The 27,452-nt window shown below is 42.4% G+C and overlaps 1 protein-coding gene across 3 annotated transcripts in view; it reads right to left on the bottom strand.

Annotated features, from left to right (window-relative positions):
• The window catches only part of ARHGAP10 (Rho GTPase activating protein 10), a 343,170-nt gene that overhangs the window by 293,166 nt on the left and 22,552 nt on the right, over positions 1–27,452 (bottom strand). Inside the window, exon 1 of one of the 3 annotated variants that reach the window (XM_055384932.2) lies at positions 12,149–12,167. The exons of the other annotated variants lie outside the window; for them this stretch is intronic. The gene's annotated coding sequence lies outside the window, so the exon portion shown is untranslated. Of the gene's footprint in view, positions 1–12,148; positions 12,168–27,452 lie in introns of those variants that run through there. 3 annotated transcript variants of the gene reach the window in all.

The raw sequence follows: 27,452 nt of genomic DNA, 5'->3' as shown, positions 1-27,452 counted from the left end.
ACCCCCACCTCCCAGGTTCGAGTGATTCTCCTGCCTCAGCCTCTTGAGTAGCTGGGACTACAGGCACAGCTAAATTTTGTATTTTTTAGTAGAGACGGGGTTTCACCATGTTAGCCAGAATGGTCTCGATCTCTTGACCTCGTGATCCGCCCGCCTCGGCCTCCCGAAATGCTGGTATTACAGGCGTGAATCACCGTGCCCGGCCCCGCCAGTAGTCCTAGGTTAGGTCACTAACAGTTACTCCCTAAATCTATAGGGTTAAGTTTCCCACCATCAAATGCAAATCTGAGCCCTTGCGTCTTCTCTCATTCTCTGGAGCGTCTTCTCTCATTCTCCCAAGTGGGAGGTGGAGGACAAATGGCTTAACCCACACAAAACTGATGCTACCAGCCTAGCGAGGCATCTTCCCTTGGCCCAGTCCACCCTCGGTGGACTTGCTCTCAGAGGATGCCATGCCAGCAGCACTCCTTTAGGTACCTGCTCACCCTGCTGTGCCTCAAGTTCTGTTACTACTTGCCTTTTCTGTCACCCCATGGCTGCTGCCCTGCTTGTACCACCCACAAGATGAGGCAGGCTTGTTATGACCTGGGTATTTCCTTCTCTCTGGACAGGCAAGTGACTTCCCCTTCTCAAGTCCCTCTCCATGCAAAGGAGAAGAGGGGAATCCCACAACAGGGCTGCCTGCTCCCTGCACTGATAATACAGTTCAGTCTTTTTTTTCCTAGTCTCCTTCTTCCCAAGGCCCTAAAGTCTCAAAAAGACACGCAAATGAGACCAAGCTGAGCACAGCATTTCATCACCTCTATAAACACTGCCCTCTTTCCTTCAAACCTGCTGGCCGGGCTCCCTCCTCCACTATGGTACCATTTTGTTTCACCCCTAGGGGGGCTACTGTCACTCCCAGTAATGTGACCGCATGCAAAGTTGGGGTGTAGCTAGATACTGGGTAGGAGAGAAGAGGTAGGGCAGAAGAATCTGTCACCTAACTCCACACACTGGCATGCTGAGCCTCGGCCCTGATCCAGACACGGGACCAGCTCTGCTCCCAGATCCACCCACAGCCACAGAAAAGGGGAAGTGAAACGAGTGCAGCCATCAAAGGAGTAATTTATGGGTAGCTCACAGATTTTTAATTTTATAATTATGTTCCAACTTTTCTACAATGAGCACATATTACTTTGAAAATGAGGGGAAAACTGAAATAAACAAATCTGTAAGTGTTCATAACGTTCAGATAATTAGAAATTAGTAACTTCCAGAAAAATTAAAGAGATACTGCAATCCCATGTAACAAGGCTTATGTACGAAGAGCAAAAGTGACAGTGTCCCACTCATACTCGGGCAAGACTATAAGGGTGTTAAGTGTCTAGGGAAAATTACAGTGAAATGGCTTAGTGCATTTTTAAACAATATTCTTCCATTTAAACCTCAGAATAAGAGGAAATTTCAGGGTCAAGAGATTACATATTTAGAATCATGAAAAGCTTAAACATTACAGACAAAACAATTAAAAGGCATGGTACATTCACAGACCCTTCTGAAAACAGGATAGGCAATCATCTTTGGAAGAAAATAACTTAAACTCAGTTTTAAAGTAACTGATCATTTGTGCTCTTGCTCTGACTTCCCCTTTCTGTCAATGTGATCACCATTCCCCAGACTCCCAAACTGAAGGAAATGTTGGGTCACCTTTGCATTCTTCTCTCTTCCTTACCTTCCTCACTGAACATCCAGCCTTCCAATTCTCTCTCCCAAATGCACTCCTGAGATAATCCATCTGGGGGACACTGCACTATGCTACAGCTTGCTTTCCCCCCTCAGGACCCTTCCCCATCTACCAAATTAACTGAAAGGAGATGCCAATAATATTCTCCTGATCAAAATTTGTCAATGGCTTCCCACTGCCTAAAGAGAGTGCCAGCTCCTTAGGCTGGTACTCAAGATCCCTGGGCCCAGGGCCACTGCTTCATACAAGTCACAACGCAGTGCACACCTGCGAAGAGTGGTCCCTGGAGGTGGGTGTCAGGCTGTCCTACCCTCCACCTCTGCTCCAGCATGACTCCTCTGGCCGCAGCTTACACGCTCCCCACAGCAGTGGTTCTCACGTGCAGCCCCTGAACCAGCAACATCAGCATCACCTGGGAACCTGCTAGAAATGCAAATTCCAGGGCACTACCACAGGACCTACTGAAATGGAAACTGAGGATGCAGTCCAGCAGATGACTGATACACACAAACCCTGAGAACCACTGCCCGGAAGAAACCCTCCACATCTACCAAACACATATTCGCTATTCCCACGTCATGATTTCTACTTTCCTTTTCAGTACCTTAGTTCACAGGACAGCTTCCTCCCCGCCACCTACCTAAATCCTATCTACCCTTCAAAGTACAGTTTAAGTCCTTCCACCATAAACTCTTTACTGGTCATTCTAAGTGTTCTTATTTTTTGGCCTCCAACAGAATTCATTCCCTGTACCACTCACTCAACACTTATTAAAATGAAATGGAGCAAGAGGATAACACTGCAAAGCAGATTACAAACAGATTTTATAAAATGTGCCAGTTTGGAACAAAAAGGAGTGACATCCAGGAATCATGTGTTAAGAAATACTCTAAGGCTATACCCAGGCAGGAATAGGACATTTTGATTAGCAACACCCCTATGAGCAGCTTCTTGGGGTATGAGGGAGAGAACACGTGCATATTTACTACAAATTTCTCATCCCTGCTCTAGGGCTTTAACCCAACTGAAATATGAAAAAGGGCTGTGAAAGACCCTAAGACAAAACAGACTTCAGTTAGCATAACTTTTGCCCACCATTTAATGCTCTGTGCCCTTGGCAGGCAGGTCTCCAACAGGACTGTGAGAAAGCGGCTCATGTCATGGCAGATCTCGGTAAGTTATGTCCCAGGTTAAAGAGTTGTAGCACACTGTAAACACAATGCATATCTAATTGTTTTCCCAGAATAACCCCCCAGTTACACTAGGCCACGTGATATGAGGGGCAAAAAGAGGCATTTTATGTCAGACATCTGTCATACAACAGGCAACACCCAGTCTTTCAAAGGTGAGGAAATTCACACACATGCAAAAATCCTGTCTGAGCAGGCACTGAAAAAACGCCATCTATTTCAAATCATTTTGCTCCTCTCAGCGCTAAACCGACACTTCTAGCAGGATCTCCCCTGTCACAAACCCATGTAGTTTTTACATCACTGATACCTCCACCTAAAGTATAAGCAACTTGAAGGCAGAAAGCAAGACATGTCTGGATCCTCATGTCATCTAGTTGAGTGCCATGCATAGACTAATGAACAGTAACTACACACTGGCTGGACCTGCAACGTGCCTTTCTAGCATGAGGATTCCAATTCCTCAAGTTTTATCTCCCCATCTATAGGAAAGAGTGTCTTTAGAAACTTGGATTATTAAAAACACAAAATTGATGGCACAATAAGGACCACAATGTATAATTTCATGTATATTATTCAAAGAAATAAAAAGCAGAGTCCACTCCCCCAACACCTCCTGGTTCACCTTTTACTACTTAGAGAAGGAAACTACCCCTCCGGAGGTATACTAAAGATGCTGCTGGAAATGACACAGACATGAGTCACCCTTAAAGGTCAGTCAGTGTGATCTAGTGTTAGAGATCTGACCGTCTGACAGGAAGGTTATATCTTTAAGCCTTAGGTTCAACGTGAGGTCAACTTTGAGAATTACACCCTACCCGGCCGGGTGTGGTGGCTCACGCCTGTAATCCCAGCACTCTGGGAGGCGGGCGGATCAGGAGGTCATGAGATCGAGACCATCCTGGCTAACACGGTAAAACCCCATCTCTACCCAAAAAATACAAAAAAATTAGCCAGGCATGGTGGTGGGTGCCTGTAGTCCCAGCTACTAGGGAGGCTGAGTCAGGAGAATGGCGTGAACCCGGGAGGTGGAGCTTGCAGTGAGCCGAGATCGCGCCACTGCACTCCAGCCTGGGTGACAGAGTGAGACTCTAAAAAAAAAAAAAAAAAAGAAAATCACACCCTACCCAGATGATTCTATCCAGCCACACGACTCTAATTCAATTAGCAAAGACAGAAAACCAAATTTCCTAATGGTAAAAGGCCAGAGATACATAGCTGAAATGCAAATCATGCATATGCACCTTAAAACAGTTTAACATTAATGTAAATTTATGTCCAAGAAGAAAACTGACTGTAACAGCTATCAGCATAGCAGTTATTTTCTGATGCCAGGACACACCCAGTCATAGGTTGCTCAGATCAGTGATGAATATAGCCGCTTATCTCCAGAGCGTCAATGTCACTGCAGGCCACCAGGAAGGAAAGACACGCTCTCTCGTAGGACAGAGCCCACCCCAAAGCTTTTACCATAGTACTATCGCCCTAACGAAAGTCCTCGAAACTCTTCACAGCATCTGGACGAACTGCATTTTGCTGTCTCAGCCTCTAACAGGCAAGGTGAAGTCCATGCTGTGATACAAGTCCCAGTGCACTAAGCTCCCAATGCTGCCCCATGAGCGAGGCAGCTGTTCCCTATCAAACCTTCATCCAACAGAAGCAGCACAGCTTCAAGTTACATAGGCAAGGAAACAAAGGGAATAGGAGAGTCTCTCTTGTGCACATTTATCAAAAGTTCTAGAACAATGATTTCTAGTCAGCTTGCTGTCTTGGGGGGGCCCCACAGGTAAGTCTCTGAAGGCAGAAATATGCTTCACATTGAACCAGAACAAGTATTAAAATTCTATCACTCAAGCTGGGCACGGTAGCTCACGCCTGTAATCCTGGCACTTTGGGAGGCCAAGGTGGGTGGATCACTTGAGATCAGCCTTTCAAGACCAGCCTGGCCAACATGGCGAAACCCCATCTCTACTAAAATTACAAAAATCAGCTTGGCATTGTGGTGCACACCTGTAATCCCAGTTACTTGAGAGGCTGAGGCATGAGCATCGCTTGAACCCAGGAGGCAGAGGTTGCAGTGTACCAAGATCACACCACTGCCCTCCAGCCTGGGCAACAGAGCAAGGCTCCATCTTAGAATTTTTTTTTCCATCATTCATCCGCAAAAGGGCAATTTCCTCATTAGCAGTAGGTTGTATCTGTTGCCACTAGCAGGTCTACACAAGATAAATACACCAGCTACAAGTTAATGATTACGCAGAGGCCATAAATGATTGCAAGCAGTGGTATTTTATATTATCAAAAGTCTTAGAAATCTCAAAAAATTCTCCATCTGAAAAACTGTGGAGCTAACTTTTCGGAGCCTGGATTTAAATCTGGGCTTTGTGCTCAGTGCCATCATAGCCAGCTTACGGAACTTTTCTATGCCTCAGTTTCCTAGTGTGTAAAACGGAGATGTTGTTGTGGGAAGGGTCAAATAACATACATTATATCTCATGACAATATCTGGTCTATAGTAAGCATTCTAACAGTATTAGTGATATTATTATCATCATCAGAGCCTGCCACTATCCAGATGTGCTGCATACATGCTGTTTTATACCATAATTCTGTGCAAAAGGATTTAGAGCCCCCATGCCTAGGGAGGAGGAAACTAAGACTCAGTGTGCATTATTTATTTGTACTAATAGCCTGAGTGGCAGAGCCAGAATTCAAACCCAGGTCAGCGTAGCCAAAAAGCCTGTGATCTTTCCATATTCCCACTCTGCCTTCTGGGTGAAAAGGAAACAAGGACCAGGGGTACTGACAATAATCACCTTTCTCCTACCAGGCCAGGCTACAAGGTGCTTATTCTGCATATGTGAGAGCAAGGCTTGATAGGCCCCTAATGCAGCTCTGAGGAAGACTCTTAACTGTCGCTGGCCCCTAAGACAACAGGTATTGCTTTCTCCTAGCAGCCTCTCACACACAGCTCTGCTAATGCAGACAGACCATCTCCATTAGCCTCAGCCTAGGGCAGAACAGCAAACAGCAGGACTCATTTAAAGCCTATTTATTTCTAAAGGCTGGGGACTGGCCAGAAGGAGGGATGCAAGCTTTAGGCCTGGACTCCAGGAGTGAGAATGCTGAGGGCACTTAATGACCATCAGGCCAGGTGCGGTGGCTCACGCCTGTAATCCCAGCACTTTGGGGGGCCGACGCAAGCAGATCACGAGGTCAGGAGTTCAAGACCAGCCTGGGCAACATGGTGAAACCCCGTCTCTACTAAAAATACAAAAATTAGCCAGGCATGGTGGTGAGAGCCTGTAATCCCAGCTACTCAGAAGTAGAGTACTCCTGAGGCAGTAGAATCACTTGAAATTGGAAGGCAGAGGTTGCAGTGAGCCGAGATCATGCCACTGCACTCCAACCTGGACAAAACGGTGAAACTCCGTCTCAAAAAATAATAATAATAATACATCAAGGAGGAAAGGGCTGTGGCAAAGGATCAGCATGGAGAAGACAGCAGAACAAGTGTTTCTATGTCAGCTGGGGGTCCTGTTGAGACTCTGTCAATGACAAAATATTCTTCTCATCTCTGCCAAGAATCTTCTCTTTGCCCCAAGAGGTAATCTTGCTTACCTCTTTAAGCAAGTTCAAGGAAGAAACGAAACACACACTAGTGCTCAGGTAAAAGCATTATTTGAATTTTATACTATCTTCCACAACACACAAGAAGCTTTGTAAATCCTGGGTGGTCACCCTCTCATGAAATAAACAAAGTCACAGGAAATAAAGAGGCTGAGCCCTAAAGGTTATAATAAATAAGTAAATATGTTATAGAATAAAGAAACCTGAGGGGAAGAAAAAGAGATTAAAACTTTGACTTCAAAATTGTCCTTATGTAACCCTTGTCCTAAAGACATACTTTAAACCCTACAGACACAAACCCAGGTCATGTTTTCCACCTGCACACTCTTACAGGGAAACCAAACCCATCCAACAACATTGGATACCTGCAGAAATAAATTCCACCACACAGATTCCACTAAGAACAAGAGTTCATGCTTGCCTAGCCTGGGGAATCTTATATTTTGGCTGGAGACCCCAAGACAAATTAGGTCAGGAATGTGGAACAAATGGAAGTGGATATCAACTTGGTCTGAACATGGTCAAATATAGGAATTGAACATGTACTAAGATAATAAGAGTCAACATTTTTATACAGGGCTAACTATGTGCCAGGCACTATCCTAAATTGCCTTACATTTATTAACTCATTTCATTATCACAACTATCTTATGAATATTATTATTATCCCATTTTACAGCTGAGGAAACTGGGGCAGAGAGAGGTAACTTGCCCGAGATCACAAAGCTGGAGTGGCAGAGCCAGGAATGACTCACCCAGGCAATCAGGTTCCCCAGTCTCTGCTTCTAACCAGATGTGCTGCTTCTCAAATGGCTGCAAGACATATCTCAAGCTACACTTGACAACAAATCAAGGACTAAAGAACAAAGACAAGGAAATAATCCTATAAAGGGGTTTCCAGGAGCTCTCAAATGTGCCTCTGTTTCAGAGCAGTCCAGATTCTTAATGTATTGACTCACATTCTAAAGAACCAAGGTAGAGAATCAAGAATCTTCTCTTTACCCCATAGGGATTCCCTATCATTCCACTTTAAGGCTTTTGGTACACAGAGTGCATGCTTTTTAACACTGTTTTAAGTTCTGCCCATGAAAAACAGATAACTGTTTTTAAATCCTTACTTATGACATCATGGCAACAATGAAAATCACATATTGAAAAACATTACAATGTCAGTTTGCTGTGTTATAACTCAGAATACAATATTTAAGTGTACATCGAGTTGATTTCTAATAGATACTGTAAAACATAACACTGTTTCCCAAGCTGTCTCTGGGCAGCTGTAATCCTAAAACACAGAGCCTTCCATGGCCCCTTGGCTATGGAGGGTAACATTCCAAGGGATGTTTATTTATTAGCACAAAAGCCACTTTCCACAAGATAATGTCTCTTCCCGTGTGGCATATAGGATGCAGCAAAATTCTAACTTGTGATGAACTGGGTGAACTTACTATAAAGCTCCGTAAAGTGTTTAAAAGAAGACATAATATATACACACATATGTACATTAATGAAAGTAACGTCACATTAACCTACAAGAAGTCAGCATGTTTAGAAGGGAAATCTGCTATTTTAAAATATTTTCAAATAACTCTATCTTGACAATACATTTTAACAGCTTCTTAATATAAAGTGTCCCTTCTACCAACAAAGAAAAAACTAAAGCAAAATGCAGAAGACATTTACCCAAATACTCTGTACATAAAGTGTTCTTTTTACCACTGAACTCTGGAATGCAGGAGTTCCGTCAAAATCTTTCCTAATTAATTCCAAAAGAGTTCCACCTAACTCCTATACGTATTGCTTTTGGAATTCTAATCAGTTCCGCCCACCCAATGACTCAAACTGAAATACTAAGAGATACGACAGCTGCACTCATCCACCCCACCAAGAATAGCTTTCAGGAAACCAAGCTCCAGTTGGAAAACTACATTTAGCAACCCCACTAGACTTAAGAGAATGCTCCAGGAAGCTTCCCATCATTAATAATAAAAATGCCTGTAAAAACTCTGTAATAACATTTGTAGAATACATATTTTCCCCTAGAAGTCAACAAGTTAAACGATTCTGTGGCCGTTTATACCCTAGGATTTTAAACTCATGTGTTTTTGTTTGGAATTCCCTGGGCGATAGACGATTGCTAATGCCTTGTCAAACATTCAAGAGAGACATCCTCAGAGGAATTACAGCTCACTCGCCACAAGGCACAGGCCTGTGGTACAAGTCTGAGCTAGAACATTAAGTCAATAAGCCTATACTCATTTTTCTCTCATGTTGCTTTCTCACTTGCCTATCCTACCTTGCTCTAAACTTCCCATCTGTCTGTAGAACTGTGGCTCAAAAAAAAATAAAGAACTGCAGAGAGGAGAGAGGAGAAAAGCAGAGCAGACCTAAAAATCACAAACTGTGTGATGTAAAGTGTCAACTGGCAGATACACACTACCGCCAGGTGGAAACACGGAACCTAGGGAGAGGGAGCTGAAGTCCACTGCTGTTATCTAGAGAAGTCTCAGATACTCCTGCCAACTGGGAAGGGAACAAGGGCCTAGCGCAGTTTAAAGGTGGAGATGGCACGTCCCAGTGGGCAGAGAGCAGAAGTAGAGAGAACTTCTCAGGAGAGATCCCCTTAAATTAGCATTAAATTACTCATTTAGGGCCTGGAGCGGTTGCTCACGCCTGTAATCCCAGCACTTTAGGAGGCCGAGGAGGGCAGATCACGAGGTCAAGAGATCAAGACCATCCTGCCCAACATGGTGAAACCCAACCTCTACTAAAAATACAAAAATTAGCTGGGCGTGGTGGCGCACGCCTGTGGTCCCAGCTATTCAGGAGGCTGAGGCAGGAAAATCACTAGAACCTGGGAGGTGGAGGTTGCAGTGAGCCGAGATAGCACCACTGCACTACAGCCTGGTGACAAGGCAAGACTCCATCTCAAGAAAAGAAAAAAATACTAATTTAGTTGCAAGAGTGGAGGCAAGGAAGATGAAAATTATGAAAAGGGGCACCTACATACTTAAAACACAATTTCACTGACATTTATTTACTGTTTATACTTGGATAGAATATAAAGAAAACAAGATTCTACCCCGCTCTAGCAAGGAGAAAGCTAACATTATGCATGCACTAAGCTCACATGCATATATTATTTCATTTAATCCTCACAACAACACAACACTTGAATGGGTACAAAAAAATTGTGCGACCTAGTATTTGCTGGCACAACAGGGTGACTATAGTCAAAAATAATTTAATCATACATTTTAAAATAAAAGAGTATATTTGTTTGCAAGAACAACAACAAAAATGCCTCAGGTGATAGATACCCTATTTACCCTGATGTAATTATTACACATTGCATGCCTGTATCAAAATATTACAGATAACCCACAAATATATATACCTACTGTGTACCCACAAAAATTAAAAAGTAAAATAAACCCACTTGAGCACATGTCATTTTCACTGCTGTTACAGGCTGCTGGACATGTCCCTCAAGTACTCATGTTGAATTCCTTATCCCCCAGAATGTGACTATATTCAGACACGGGATCCTTTTTTTCTGTTTAAACAGAGACAGGGGTCTCGCCTTGTTGCCCAGGCTGGTCTCAAACTCCTGGGCTTAAGTGATCTTCCAACGTGGGCCTCCCAAAGTGCTAGGATTACAGGGAACATAGGGTCTTTAAGGAGGTAATTAAGTTAAAATGAGGTCACTAGGGTGGGCCCTAATCCAATATTACTGGTCTCCTTAAAAGAAAAGAAGATTAGGACAAACATACAGGCACAGAGGTAAGACCATGTGACAAGAGCCACCTACAAGCCAAGGAGACGTGCCTCAGAGGAAACCAATCCTGCCAACACCTTGATCTCAGACTTCTAGCCTCCAGAATTACTAGAAAATAAGACTGCTATTTAAGCTGCCCAGTCTGTGGTACTCGGCTATGGCTGTCCTAGCAGAATCATGCAACTGTCATACAGAAAAAAACACCGAAGCTCAGAGGGGCTAAGTAACTTGACTGAGGTCATGAAGCCAGTATGTAGCAGAGGTGGAATCTGAATCCAGGTCAAAATACAAACAAGTCTTTCCAAGTTACTTAGCTTGGTACAAAGAAGTGCTCAATATATACTGATTACTTTTTTTCATAACACCACATGACTATAAGTTAAATACAGGATACAGAGATATAGCCATAAAACAATGTGATACAGGCTATCATTTCTTTGAGATCAAGTCTCGCTCTATTGACCAGGCCGGAGTGCAGTAGCACAATCTCAGCTCACTGCAATCTCCGCCTCCCGGATTCAAGCAATTCTCATGCCTCAGCCTCCCAAGTAGCTGGGATTACAGGCGCCCACCACCATGCCCAGCTAATTTTTCTATTTTTAGTAGAGACAGGGTTTCACCATGTTGGCCAGGCTGGTCTCTAACTCCTGACCTCCAATGATCCTCCCAAAGTGCTGGGATTATAGACAGGTGTGAACCACTGGCACCTGACCACAGGCTATCATTTCTAAGTGCTGTGATAGACAAATACTACTGTATCAGCAAGTCTACAGACTGGAGTTGAGCTCAAAATTGAGGCAGATTCTCCAATTACAACATTCATACTAAGGCCCATGTGTCACCTGGTCTAAGTCAGTGGTGGCAAGGACGGACAGGAATGGCTGGTGTATGAACACACACTCCATCTCTATGTGATCAAAGATGACAGCCCCAGAAAACTTTTTTCTTGCTTTTCATAGGCCCTTATGCTGTTATCTGGAACATGTGCATAAAATACAGAATGATCTTTCAACACTCCACATTAATTATTCTTAGCTCAATGAAGTACTCTTTATTCCACTGCTAGAGAAAAGCGGCAGTCCCTTCAGGCTCCTCTCTTTTCCCTTTTCCTCCCTCAACACATGTCTTAATTCCAGCCACTGGTTTTAAAACCAGGGTGCAGGAGAAAACAGGTTCCATGATAGTATCCTATAGTTTCTTATCTGAAAAGATCAGGAAACGGGTCATTATAACCAAAAGAAAAAAATATCTCAAACAGATGCCCAACTTTCAAAACAACTAAAAGACAATAAATACATGGCATTAAAGTTACAATGAGTAGAATGTCATCTCTGATGATTCAAGAGGGTTTTGTGGAACCTCAGGGTGATCACCGTAAGTATTAATCATCTCTGTAGAAAGAACTTGTTAACATATGGAAATCCCCGGGAAACAATGTCAGTTAACAAGGAATTTATTACATAAAGAGAAGCAATGCAGCACATACCTGAAATAAAATCCTTGATGCACAATTTTTAATGTATATTATACCATTAAAACCAAACAGAACAGAGAAACATGAAAACCTTAGATGTTATAGAACGTATACTTATTCTCTAAATAGGGGATCATCTTGAGTTATGGATAGATACCTTCATTTTTCCTTCTTCCTCAACAACATTTACTGAGTAATTTCCCTAATTACCCTCATTGGTGGTAATTAGGATCATGATGGATACCTTCATTTTTCCCTCTTCTTCAACATTTACTGAGTAATTTCCCTAATGACCAGAACTGCTATGTATAGTGAGAAAATGTCTCATCATTGAAACAGATTAGTCCTACCTTAAAGCATTATCCAGTTCCTGAGAGCAATAATGAAATCACGCTGCATAATTCATTTCTGCCCTTTTTTATGTTTTTTTAATTTTCATATGCTGAATGAAGGCTGGACGCAGTGGCTCACACCTGTAATCCCAGCACTTTGGGAGGCCGAGGCAGGCAGATCACTTGAAGTCAGGAGTTCAAAACCAGCCTGGCCAACATGGTGAAACCCTGTCTCTACTAAAAATACAAAATTAGCCAGGTATAGTGGTGTGCGCCTGTAATCCCAGCTACTTGGGAGTCTGAGGAAGAAGAATCGCTTGAACCCAGGAGGCGGAGGCTGCAGTGAACAGAGATGGCACCACTGCACTCCAGTCTGGGTGACAGAGCGAGATTCCCTGTCAAAAAAAAAAGAGAGAGAAGAAAATTTGCCCCCATTTTTAAGCACTTAAATGTTTAAACAAACTCAAAAACAAAGTTCTCACCAAATTTATTCAGCTTCTACAATTTCTACCATCCATTTCTACTTTAAAAGGACAAAAATATTATGGTTTTGAAAAATGAACAATTATTTCATTATGTTCAAGTCTCTGGCTTCAGAGAAAATTTAGTAAGTAAAATTCATTAAATCTCAACCTTTAATTACTTTTTTTTTTTAATTAGGGAGACCACTGTGATGGGGCAAGGAATTTGGCAAGTTACGTTACTAACAAATCTTTAAGCTGATGTTAACAATGGAATCTTTAGAATTATTTGACAGGTTTACAATGTTTCCAGACACTCAAAAAACCACTAGTACGTTCTTATCAGGAAGTATTTTACAACGTAATAAAGTAATGTAAGTACTGCCATCCTCAGATAGCTCCATGATTCATTCAGCCTGACACTCAGCTGTGGCAATAGTAGTGGGGAGCAGGAACCAGGGGGAGGGCCCAGAGAGGAAGAAGATGCCACTCACAGTATAATTGCACTAAGAAAGCTACTTTCACCAGAAATCTAAGCCTCTCAAGGTCAGGAGCCATCCCTTATTCTTTCCTGAATATTCAGCAGCTAGGACATGGGCCAACCAGATACAGGTATTTATTCAGTGTAAATATTTAAAAGTCATCCCGGAATAGTCCATTAACAAATATATGTTTCATGCCTGAAGACTTATACTGCACCATGGGTGCAGGGAAAGGTACTCCCTAGTATATTCATATATAACACATTTCATAATTTGATAATCTCATATCTTTGCTCCCTTTCTAAAGGGCTCTAATGTGTCTGTCCTGTTATTTAAGAGCTATTCCCTTGATAATACAAATATGTTATTCACTGGTCCTCCACTGCCATCATAATTATTTTCAATTTTGCCTTTTTGCTAGGGAAAGGACTCCAGTTGGACAAAAGCCACAGGTTAGAAGAAAACTAACATGTTTTATTTTTTCAGATATGTAATCTCATTATATTGCCCAGAGTGGAGTGCAGTGGCTATTCACAGGCATGACCATGGCACCCTACAGCCTCGAACTCCCGGCTCAAGCGATCCTCCTACCTCAGCCTCCCAAGTAACTGGGACTACCGGTGCACGCTTATGCCTAGATTTTCAAGACGATTCTTGATAATCTTTTAATATAGGCTCAGTCTTCTTTATAGGAGCAAAACCAGCTATTTTTTAAAGTTATTATTTAGGTAAATCTCAGTTCTCACAATGTTTTTCAAAATTCTGATACTAGACATGCAGGGAAACTAAGTTACCACTCAGAACCCCTATATGATTTTTGCCATGTGGATAAAAAAAAAAAAGATAAATTATGCAGCCCACACATATTAAGGCTTCACTTATGTTTCACCCAGCCAACTTTAATTAGAAGTTAAACTAGTATTTACCAATCTTTGTCCTTTGAGAAAGAAAAGAATGCTTTGAGAAGAGAGGCCCTGGTTAAATAAACTTAGGAACTGATAGGTTTAAACAAAGCTAAACAGATTTCTTTGCTGCTGGATTTGCTTTAACATACAGGTAGACTGGGCGCGGTGGCTCACACCTGTAATCCCAGCACTTTGGGCGGCCAAAGTGGGTGGACTGCTTGAGGTCAAGAGTTTGAGATCAGCCTGGCCAACATGGAGAAACCCCATCTCTACTAGAAATACAAAAAACTTATCTGGGCGTGGTAGCAGGCGCCTGTAATCCCAGCTACTTTGGAGGCTGAGGCAGGAGAATCGCTTGAATCTGGGAGGCGGAGGATGCAGTGAGCCAAGATCACACTACTGCACTCACTCCAGCCTGGGCGACAGAGCAAGACTCCATCACAAAATAAATAAATAAACAAATATATATATATATATATATATATATATATATATATGTGAACATATGTATGACTATATATGAATATATGAGCTCAAAATATATATGTATGAATATAGTTACATATACAATATATATTTATATTATACATATTTTTTGAGATGGAGTCTTGCTCTATCGCCCAGGCTGGAGTGCAGTGTGTGTGGGTGTGTGTGGGTGGGTGTGTATATACGTATATATATGTGTATACATACATATATACACACATACACATGTGTATGTGTATACATACATATATACGCACATACACATGTGTATGTGTATACATATATACGCACATACACATGTGTATGTGTATACATATATACGCACATACACATGTGTATGTGTATACATACATATATACGCACATACACATGTGTATGTGTATACATACATATATACGCACATACACATGTGTATGTGTATACATACATATATACGCACATACACATGTGTATGTGTATACATACATATATACGCACATACACATGTGTATGTGTATACATACATATATACGCACATACACATGTGTATGTGTATACATACATATATACGCACATACACATGTGTATGTGTATACATACATACATACGCACATACACATGTGTGTGTATACATACATATATACGCACATACACATGTGTATGTGTATACATACATACATACGCACATACACGTGTGTGTATACATACATATATACGCACATACACATGTGTATGTGTATACATACATACATACGCACATACACATGTGTATGTGTATACATACATACATACGCACATACACATGTGTATGTGTATACATACATACATACGCACATACACATGTGTATGTGTATACATACATATATATGCACATACACATATGTGTATACATACATATATATACACATACACCCACACACACCCACACACACAGTTATACAGACAGCCCTCCATATCCATGAGTTCTGCATCCACAGATTCAACTGACTGCGATCAAAACAATTTGAGGGAAAAAACTGATGGTTGCTTACATACTGACTTTTTTCTTCTTATATTCCCTGAACAATACAATATAACTATTTACATAGCATTTACATTGTATTAAGTATCATAAGTAATGTAGAGATGATTTAAACAATATGGGAGGACATGGGTGGGTTATATGCAAATACGACCTTTTTTACCCCCCTCAGATGGAGTCTTGCTCTGTCGCCCAGGCTGGAGGGCAGTGGCATGATCTCCGCTCACTGCAACCTCTGCCTCTCAGGGTCAAGCGATTCGCCTGCCTCAGGCTCCCGAGTAGCTGGGACTACAGGCACCCACCACCACACCTGGCTAATTTATTTATTTATTTTTTTCCAGTAAAGACAGGGTTTCACCATGTTGGCCAGGTCTCAAACTCCTGACCTCAAGTGATCCACCAGCCTCAGACTCCCAAAGTGCTGGGATTACAGGTACCACACCCAGCCAACAAATACTACCATTTCATAAGGGACTTGAGAGCATCTGCAGATTTGGGTATTCAAGGGGTTCCTGGAACTAATCCCCCGAGGATATGGAGGGATAACTGTAATCACAGCATTGTGTATCTCCAAAATGGGATAGAACATGTTATGAGCTATAGAAGAATTCCAACTTCAGATACTGTTTGCATGAAACTTTTGTTTTTATTGAGATAGGGTCTCATTGTGTCGCCCAGGCTGCAGTGCAGTGGTGCAATCATGGCTCACTGCAGCCTCGAATTCCTGGGTTCAAGCAATCCTCCCAGCTCAGCCTCCCGAGTAGCTCGGACAACAGGCATGTGCCACCACACCCAGATAATTTTTGTATTTTTTGTAAAGACAGGCTTTGACCATGTTGGTCAGGCCTGTCTCGAACTCCTGACCTCAAGTGATCTGCCCACCTTGGCCTCCCAAAGTGCTGTGATTACAGGCATGAGCCACCACACCCAACCTCATGAAACTTCTATCAGCACTAGCATTCTTCAGCAAATGCTCAGAATTGCTGAGTTATATCCCACCTTGTGTTTTAATCAGAAGACGTAACACAATAGACACACCCATTACTTTGCAGTCTGTCAGGAATGAAAATGGGCGTGGCACATTGAAATACACACACACACCCCCCCCCCACACACACACACACCACAGCACACACACCCATCCCTGTTCTAATGTGTACTTTATATTTCCAGGTATGATATTGGAAACACCTGGCTGTGAATTATATAAACTTCATTCAAAAATATTTGCTAAATAGATCTTAAATGACTCACAATGATAAATTATGGCTAACAAGAAAAACTGAAAATAGCGTGGACTCCTAGATTTCCCCATTTCCCTGTCCAACATGGTCCATCATTAGTCCACAGTCTATTCTAAAAATTAACTTGGAATCTATGAACACCTACAGAGGTTATGAGTTGACTTCAGAGTATCCAAAAGCCCTAAAACTTATGCAAGATTACTTGTACTTGGGCATTTTTGTGGAAAAGCAGCTCCTACTTTTATTTCTCAAAGGGTTCCATGGCCCAAAATATTACTTTTAAAAACACTCTCAGCATGTTACTGAAAAATAACCTTACAGCTCCTCAGCACATCTGTCGTATAAAACACACTTAATAAATGTTTACTGGGCTGGGTGCAGTGGCTCATGCCTCTAATCCCAGCGCTTTGGGAGGCCGAGGCATGCGGATCACTTGAGGCCAGGAGTTCAAGACCAGCCTGGGTAACATAGCGAAACTCCGTCTCTACTAAAAATACAAAAGTCAGCTGGGCATGGTGGTGCATGCCTATAAACCCCAGCTACTTGGGAGGCTGAGGCACGAGAATCCCTTGAACCCAAGAGGCGGAGGTTGCAGGGAGTTGAGATCACGCCACTGCACTCCACCCTTGGCAACAGAGTGAGACTCTATCTCAAAAAATAAAAAAAAATAAATGTTTGCTGAATTTTAATTGATTCCAGATTTGGAGGTTTGTTTTTTTTTTTTTTTTTTTTTTTTTTTTACCTCAAAGTCACTATTACTGCATGGGAGCCGATGGGAGATCAGCCACACTTCAAAGTCACCTCCCACAGAACAGGCACTTCCTACAGTGTTAGGTGTGCCTGGTCTTCAGGTGCTGTTTACTGACCCACCTCTCTCCTGGCAAGCTCAGACTAGGGTCTCCAGCCTCACCTATCTCCAAGTCTAAAAATATGAAATCTAAACTCAAAGTGGCATTGAAGGCTACCTTCCCACCCTCATCTCACATTACTCCCCCACCAAAATTAGCTCGATCAATACCCCAAACAGACTTTGTATTTTCCCACCCAGTTTTCTCACAAGTTTTATACATTACTCAGAAACTTGCTCACGTCCTACCTTCCAGGAAACCTAGCCAACTCTATTCAGCTGATTTTGATTCCCACTAAAGATCAAGAATCACTGTCTGGGCCAGGCATGGTGGTTCACCATGTAATCCCAATCCCAGCACTTTGGGAGGCCGAGGCAGGCAGATCACCTGAGGTCAGGAGTTTGAGACCAGCCTGGCCAGCATGGTGAAACCCTGTCTCTACTAAAAATACAGAAATTAGCCAGACATGGCGGCGTACGCCTGTAATCCCAGCTACTCAGGAGGCTGAGGCACAAGAATCACCTGAGCCCAGAAAGTTGAGGCTGCAGTGAGCCGTGATGGTGCCACTGCACCCCAGTCTGGGCGACACAGCAAAACTCTATTTTTAAAAAAAAAAAAAAAAAAAAAAAGGAATCACTATCTGTGTATAAAAATTATTCTCAATCCTGACTACATGTTAGAATTACCTGCAGGGTTCTCAAACAAACCAATGCCCAGCCTTCATCCCAAAGCAAGCAGAATAAAATCACTCAGCCAGGCCAGGCCAGGCCAGGCCAGGCCAGGCGCAGTGGCTCACACCTGTAATCCCAACACTTTGGGAGGTCAGGGCAGGCGGATCATGAGGTCAGGAGATCGAGACCATCCTGTCCAACATGGTGAAACCCCATCTCTACTAAAAACACAAAAATTAGCTGGGTATGGTGGCACATGCCTATATTCCCAGCTACTCGAGGGGCTGAGGCAGGAGAATCGCTTGAACCCAGGAGGCGGAGGTTGCAGTGAGCTGAGATTGTGCCACTGCACTCCAGCCTGGCGACAGAGCGAGACTGTCTCAAAAAAAAAAAAAAAAAAACTATTATCTACTCCTACTACAACCACCACCATTATCATTAATTCCAGTAAACTTGTTTTAGTACATCTCAGATAATGTTTAATAGCTAAACTTATAGATTATCAGACCAATTAAAATATAACAAAAAAAATCACTCAGCCATTTTCTTAAAGGCATTAGTATTTAAAGTTTCTCAAGTGATTCTAATACATAATGAAAGTTGAGAACCACTGTTCTTTAGTAGCCATCTTGCAATAAATCTTATACAGTTTTATTATGGGTTTTCTGTTTTCATATTATACAATTAGCTCATTCTGCTTTTACTTTCCTTATGTTTATGTCCTGTCAAAGTTTATGTCCTGTCTCCTTAACCATAAAAGTCTTTTGTTATCCTTCATTACCCCTAGCAAATGGGATCCAGAGTAGATAAGGGCGACAGATGTTCTGATGAGCAACAATCTACCCCACTCTCCATCACAGTCCACTTAGTCAAGTTAAAAAATAAAAAAGCGGCCGGGTGTGGTGGCTCACACCTGTAATCCCAGCACTTTGGGAGGCCGAGGCGGGTGGATCACAAGGTCAGGAGATCGAGACCAGCCTGGCTAGCACAGTGAAACCCGTCTCTACTAAAAATACAAAAAAAATTAGCCGGGCGTGGTGGCAGGCAGCTGTAGTCCCAGCTACTTGGGAGGCTGAGGCAGGAGAATGGCGTGAACCCGGGAGGCAGAGCTTGCAGTGAGCCGAGATTGCGCCACTGCACTCCAGCCTGGGAGAGAGAACAAGACTCCGTCTCAAAAAAAATAAATAAGTAAATAAAAATTAAAAATAAATAAATAAAAAAGCAATTATCTTTTTTTTGCTAGTTCACCTACCCAATCAACTCTTCTTTTCCTTTTGTTAAACCTCCACTAGGCTATCATTCCATACCTTCTAAAACTAATTCTCTTTAGATCTACCAATGCTAAAGAGTATAACCAGTTAGAAATAACATTAATTTGTGGCATACCTAGATTTCAAAAGGAATGAATTTCTGGGCAGGACGCAATGGCTCCCACCTGTAATCCCAGCACTTTGGGAGGCTGAGGAAGGCAGACTGCTTGAGGCCAGGGGTTCAAGACAAGCCCGGCCAACATGATGAAACCAGATCTCTACTAAAAATACAAAAGTTAGCTGGGCATGGTGGCGCATGCCTGTGGTCCCAGCTACTCGGGAGGCTGAAGCAGGAGAATAGCTTGAACTTAGGAGGCAGAGGTTGCAGTGAGCTGAGATTGTGCCACTGCACTCCAGCCTGGGTGACAGAGCAAGACTCTCTCTCAAAAAATAAAAATAAAAAAAGAGGGAATGAATTTCTAATGGAGAATCTGGCAGTTTCTGATCTGGGTGTAAGCATGAAAAGTGGAGTCAAGAGAACGAACAAGAAAAGATGCTGTTGCTGCTGTTACTGCTACATAAAGTCCAAAGCAAGTGGCTACTCATTTAATTCACTTAACTTTTTCTCCTTCGTTTTTCCTAGTAATGCCTTCTTTAAAATCACCTTCAAAGTCACTTAGCACCAATCAGCACAAAATCTTAAGAAAACTCTACTACTATGAAAGGTAAACTAGCCCGTATATTCCAAATGGGCAGATTTCCCAATTCATTCTGTTTGCTGTGATTTGGTTACAGAATTCCAGGCAATTATATTTTATGGAGAGTAAATTTAAATGCCTGATATAATTGCTAACTCAACAAAAACATTCCTTCCTTTCCTGAAAGACTGCTCCTTCACCTGTGGAAAAGAGAAAGAGATAAATTCAAATATCAAGTTTTGAGAATCAGAGAGGAACCACTAAAATAATGCTTCAGACCCACAAGGTTGAAATTGAATGCTGTTGGCACCACCCAAAAGTACCAACGAAGCCACATACAAATGTGAAACATACACAGAACCCACTTGTGGTCAGTACAGCGATTACTACTAAAAGGAGAAAAACCTAGAAAAGATTTTTAAAATTTTAAACAAATTTAACTCTATATAGAGATTACGCCGGGTGAAGTGGCTCACACCTGTAATCCTAGAGTGTTCAGAGGTCAAGGAGGGAGGATTGCTTGGGGCCAGGAGTTCAAGACCAGAATGGGTAACATAGCAAGACCCTGTCTCTACAAAAAATTTAAAAATCAGCTGGGTATGGTGGTGCATGCCTGTAATCCCAACTACTCGGGAGGCTGAGGCAGGAGGATTGCTTGAGCCTGGAAGGTGGACGCAGCAGTGGGTTATGATCACACCATGCACTCCAGCCTGGGTAACAGAGCAAGACTGTGTCAAAAAAAAAAAAAAAAAAAAAAAAAGTTAACTCTAACTTATAAAATAAACTGCCTCTTTTTACCTACAACCAGCTCTTTTACAGTTCTCAGTTGAGAGCTATTAATTTCACACTCAGCCTTTTGTTCCAATACACATAGTTTGCCCAAGTCTGGCAGGCTGGCAGCCACCCAGGAACTACCATCTCTCAGCCACTGAAAGCCCCACCGGCCATTCACAGAAGAGCAGTTTTCCTATCCCTCCCAGAGGAGACTAACATAGCCCTCCTTCAACTGGGACTTAGGGAAACCAGCCTGAATGAGCCTGAAAGAAGAAATAAGACATGAATTAGGGTAGGGAATAAAGGGCAATGTTCAAAACAAGAGGGAAAAATGGGAGAGGTCAAAATGAGCCAAGGCTAAAATCATGCACAAGGAATCTCTGTGTATGTCCAACAGAGTAAGTCCATCAGAACGCCAGGTATGGACTTGGGGGACAGACAAACCCTTTATGTTGAAGGACTACCCCACCCTTAGAAAAGTATGGCCCCTCCCCTTCTACCTTCCCACCCAGACTCTGCCTCTCCCCAATCTGCCGCTCTGTCCACAAGCAGCACACAGTGATGTGGACTCACGGGAGCTGCTGGATTCAACCCCTGACCTTGCCAAGTAGAAACCTGGTAAATCTGGACAAGCTGGTTAAGCTCTCTAGATATTGATATAGTCATCTGTAAACATTTCTATACTAACTGGATATTGTAACCCGATGCACTTACCTCCTTCAGTTATTGTGAAAATCTAATGAGCTGAGCATGTAAACCTAAGCTTTTTGTAAATGGTCAGCCTCTACAAATGTCAGGTGTAGATACTGCGTATTATCCTCCCAAACTGGAAGAGTGACAGCCTGAATACAGGGAAGCAGCAAGTTTACAGATGCAAGACCATGGGGCTAGTGGGCACTGAAATGTACCTGGGCTGAATGGATTCGTACCATATGTATAAAATACACAGTGAAAGGTCAGGCCCAGTGTCTCATGCCTATAATTCCAGCACTTTGGGAGGCTGAGGCGGGTGGATCACCTGAGGTCAGGAGTCCGAGATCAGCCTGGCCAACATGGTGAAACACCGTCTCTACTAAAAAATACAAAAATTAGCCAGGCATGGTGGCAGGCTCCTGTAATCCCCGCTACTCAGGAGGCTGAGGCAGGAGAATCACTTGAGCCTGGAAGGCGAGGGTTGCGGTGAGCCGAGATCCCACCACTGCATTCCAGCCTGGGCGACAGGGTGAGACCCTGTCTCAAAATAAATTAATCAAATTAAATTAAATACACAGTGAAGTCCAAAGACTATCTGAAAAAAAGAGCATGCAAAATATCTCAATCATTTTTATGCTGATTACACGTTGAAATAATATTTTGGATACGCCAGATTAAGTAAAATATTAAAATTAATGTCACCTGTTTCCTTTTTAAAGCTGGGGGGGGGGGGGGGTATCACTATGCTGCCCAGGCAAGAGTGTGGTGGCTACTCACAGGCACAAACATAGCAAACTACAGCCTCAAACTCCTGCCCTAAAGGGATTCTCCCACCTCAGCCTCCCAAGTAACTGGTACTACAGGCACATGCCATTACACCTTCACCTGTTTTTTAATTTTTTAATGGGGTTACTAGAAAATTTTAAATTATATATGTGCCTTGCATTATATTTGTATTCATAGACAACAATGAGCTACACTTTGACTTATAAATTCATTCTGGCAGTTTCCTGGTTTGGGAAAGTTATTTCACCTCTGAGCCTCTGTTTCTCTAAGAGTAAAATGAAGATAACAGTTCTTCAATGAGACAACATACAGAGTTCTCAGATAAAACTGGTAAGTGGAAGTTTAACAAAGTAATACAGTGTTATCACTATTTTATTACAATAGTTTATTACTATCAGCAAAGTAATAAACCATTTGTTCAGCAAATTATCTTTGTATCTACCATGTGTTACTTATTCTAAGACAAAAACCTCTGCCTCCATGAACCTTGCATTGAAGAAAACAGACAATAATTAAAGTAGATGCATAAAAAATACACCACCTGTTTTTGGGTTTTTTGTTTTTTTTTTTTTTTTTTTTTTTTTTTTTTGAGACAGAGTCTGTTACCCAGACTGGAGTGCAGTGGCACGATCTCTGCTCACCGCAACCTCCTCCTCCCAGGAACAAGGAATTCTCACGTCTCAGCCTCCCAAGTAGCTGGGACTACAGGCACGCACCACCACGCCCAACTAATTTTTGTATTTTTAGTAGAGACCGGGTTTCACCATGCTGGCCATGCTGGTCTCGAACTCCTGACCTCAAGTGATCATCCTGCCTCGGCCTCCCAAAGTGCTGGGATCACAGGCCTGAGCCACCACACTCAGCCTAAAAAATAATAATAAAAAATTTAAAAAAAAATACATCACCTGTATTCTAACAACCTGCCTGAAAAATAGGCAGGCACAGGGGACAAAGAATGGAGAAGGAACGCACATTTAAACAGCACGGTCAGAAAGGCCTCCCTGAGCAACGCACTGAGGCATGGACCTGTTATCATCAGCATCAAAAAGTATTAGCCAAAAGGGGACAGGGTTTCTTTTTGGGGTGATGAATATGTTCTAAAATTGACTGTAGTGATGGCTGCACTAATCTGTGACTACACTAAAAGCCATTGATTATACATTTTAAATGGATGAATTGTGTGGTGTGTGAATTATATCTCAATAAGCTGCTAAAAGAATTAAAATATCAAAAAAATTAGCCAAAGGTTTAGGTTTATTCATACATAACTACACCAAAATCTTTTTTTTTTTTTTTTTGAGATGAAGTTTCGCTCTTGTTGCCCAGGCTGCATTGCAATGGCGCAATCTCGGCTCACCACAACCTCCACGTCCCGGGTTCAAGCAATTCTCCTGCCTCAGCCTCCCAAGTAGCTAGGATTATAGGCATGTGCCACCACGCCCAGCTAATTTTTGTATTTTTAGTATGGACGGGGTTTCTCCATGTTGGCCAGGCTGGTCTCACCAAATTCTTTATAGAGGTGGAAAACAGTTCCTTTATCTAATGTAACGTTTATAAAACCAATAGGGGTACACAAAGCAAGCTATGGCACATGTACCAGGCTTGTATTTGTATGGTGCCTGCCCCTCTTCTCCCTGGCCCTGGTGAGGTAGCAGTCTCGGGCACACCTGTTCTGTATCACAGGTGACTGGACAGGGATGGGCACCAGATCCCAGGGAAGCGAACAGACAGGTTGGCCAATGACCAGCGTGAGCCAGGCCTGACAGCCTCTTCCGAAACAAGGACAACGGTAATTAGCTGGGCCAACCAGATTCTCTTAGGAAAGTGACTGAAGAACAGGTAAGTACCCAGGTGTGCAGTCATGGAAGGTGAAGCTGAGGACACTCACCGTAGAGGCCCGTGAGTAAGCCAATGTTCGGAGGAAGCAGAGGCTACGAACGGATGGAAGTTGTCAATGCTACAGCAGACGGAAAGCTGGTAAAGGGAAATCTAGATGATGGACATGGCAGCAAAACTGGGAGGGACATGGCAGCAAAACTGGGAGGACCAGCTGGGTCACAAAGCCTTCTCTCAAAGCTAGACTGCCCCAGGCAGGCGTGGTGGCTCACACCTGTAATCCGAGCACTTTGGAAGGCCGAGGTGGGCAGACTGCCTGAGCTCAGGAGTTCAAGACCAGCCTGGGCAACACTGTGAAACCCCATCTCCACTAAAATACAAAAGAAATTAGCTGGGCGTGGCGGCATACGCCTGTAGTCCCAGCTACTCGGGAGGCTGAGGCAGGGGAATTGCTTGAACACGGGAGGCAGAGGTTGCAGTGAGCCCAGATGGCGCCACTGCACTCCAGCCCGGGCCACAAAGCAAGACTCTGTCTCAAAAAAAAAAAAAAAAAAAAAAAAAAGGGCTAGACTGTCCTGTGTTCCCATTAACTTTCAGGTTCTGATATCCAATGTTTGCCTCATCTCCTAAGCTGAAAAAATTATCATCTTTGATTTATATTTTTCAGTAAATTTAAAGAAGCCACTATAGCTCAGGTTCCCTCTGGCATCATTCATTTCTCTCTCTCTCTCACTCTCTCTGCAACTGCACTGCCACCAGCCTAGACGAACCAAGGCCCCTCTCCTCAAGGTGAGCCTTTTCCATTATACCAGGTATTCATGAATGCCCTTCCCTCTTCTTATAATCTGATGAAAAAAAAAAAAACAATTACACAACCTTTTGTGTCGTATTCCCATAACTAGACCGTAAATTCTAATAAGACAATACATTACACATTTGCATCTCTCCCTCTAACTCCCTAAGACCAATAACAATATAGTGGTCCCCCCTTATCCAGGGAGGATATATTCCAAGATCCCCAGCGGATGCCTAAAACCATGAATAGCACTGTAAACCTTATATACACTATTTCTTCCTATACATACAACCATACAGTGTGGATACCCTGCACAAAGGGATGATTCACATCCCAGGTGGGATGGAGCAGGATGGCACATGATTCCATCACACTACTCAGAACAGCGCACAATTTAAAACTCATGAATTATTTCTGGAATTTTTCATGTACTATTTTCAGATCATGAGTAACTGAAACCACGGATAAGGGGGAACTATGGTATAGTTCATATTAACAGTGCTCATCAAAGACCTGCTGATTAACTGAAGTTAATGGAGAAACACTCCTGAGATGCCCACTCTAGAGTGTGTAACTGTTTTTAAAAGATCCAGAATTGGTTTATTCAACAGCCATTCCAATATTTTATACTCCTCCCACCACCCACACCTTCCTCTACAACAAGGGCTGGACCACAAACAACTTTTTCCCAGACTTACTTGGGGCTAGGGAGAGCAATTAAGAACTGTGGCCCATGAGGTATTAGCAGAAGCCGACTGGAGAGTCCTGGGAAAGCCTTGGATACAGATCCTTCCTTTCCTTTTTTTTTTTTTTTTTTTTGCCTCCTAGTAAGTGGGTGGGTGTAATGACTAGCCCATCTTGCAACCATGAGGAAAAAGGCAAGAAATTTTTAGAATCCTCACCACTGACAACTAGCCAGCAACCACCTACTATTGACTTATTATGTGACAGAAAAAAAAAATTACCCACAGGGTCAAGGTCTAAAAGCCAGTTGATAACTGGCTCTTCTGTTACATGCAGCTCTTCTGTTACATTCATTACTGATGCATTGCTCCTCAACACATATGTGAAATAATACAAAACAAGGACAAAATACACAGCAAACAGCCACAGAGGCTGACTCATAATGCACTACACACACACACCCACAACCACTCACACACACCCACACCCCACCTTCTTTCGTGATAGTCCAGCTTCTAAAAGAGCCAAATAGAAAAATATCACCTACACTATATAAGGGCAAGAGAAGGACAAGAGGCAGTATCTATTTAACTGTGTTTATAAGAGCAAAAGTACAGCTACTTCCTAAAATATTTCAGCAGCTCGCCAAAGAAAAGGCCAATGATGTTAGTGTTTTCCAAAACAGCCCTCTCTTTCTTCTTGATAATATGGAACTGGCATTTTCTTTTCTTTCCCTTTTTTTGAGACGGAGTTTCGCTCCTGTTGCCCAGACTGGAGTTAAATGGTATGATCTCGCCTCACCGCAACCTCCGCCTCCTGAGTTCAAGCGATTCTCCTGCCTCAGCCTCCCGAGTAGCTAGGGTCCCTTCCTGTTTACAAACAGTCAGATGGAACAAAACACCTTGCAGTTTTCTAGAATAAATTAACTGGGAAGAAATGCCATGAACACAGAACGCCCAGACTGAGTTGATCACAAAAAAACTGGTTATGTGAGAGAAAATTTAACAAGTAAAAATAAGTAAAAATTTTAATGAGAACAAAATGATATTTTTGTTCTTAAAATAACAAAAAACTTCAAATGTTACATCTTTGGTTTTACTTAAATAATAAGTTTGCTTTTATTATATCCTTATTGTTTGGAATGTTTTTAAAGCAGTCATTTTGAAAGAATTTTTTTTTTTTGAGACGGAGTTTCACTCTTGTCACCCAGACTGTAGTGCAACTGCGCAGTCTCAGTTCACTGCAACCTCCATTTCCTGGGTTCAAGCAATTCTCCTGCCTCAGCCTCTCAAGTAGCTGGGACTATAGGCGTCCGCTAATTTTTGCATTTTTTAGTAGAGACAGGGTTTCACCGTGTTGGTCAGGCTGGTCTCGAGCTCCTGACCTCAGGTGATCCAGCCGCCTCCACCTCCCAAAGTGCTGGGATTACAGACGTGAGCTACCACGCCCAGCCGGATTTTAATATTTCTTCAGGGACTTCACTATAATTCTAACAGAAGAATGTACAACTTATGTAGCAAAATCATTTATATTTGTCTTTTTCCTGTTATTTTGCTTTATGTTAAACAAATTCAGTGCTAATGCACATGTGTAACAGTAAAATTTCACCCAAATTCTCTAGCTGGTGAAAGACAAAAAAAAATTGAATACAATTACATTCAGTATGTTGAATATAAACTATCATCAAGGAACGACAACAGAAATTCAT

This window comes from Gorilla gorilla, chromosome 3, assembly GCF_029281585.2.
Source record: "Gorilla gorilla gorilla isolate KB3781 chromosome 3, NHGRI_mGorGor1-v2.1_pri, whole genome shotgun sequence".
Taxonomy (NCBI): domain Eukaryota; kingdom Metazoa; phylum Chordata; class Mammalia; order Primates; family Hominidae; genus Gorilla; species Gorilla gorilla.
This window is presented reverse-complemented; position numbering and strand designations above follow the sequence as displayed.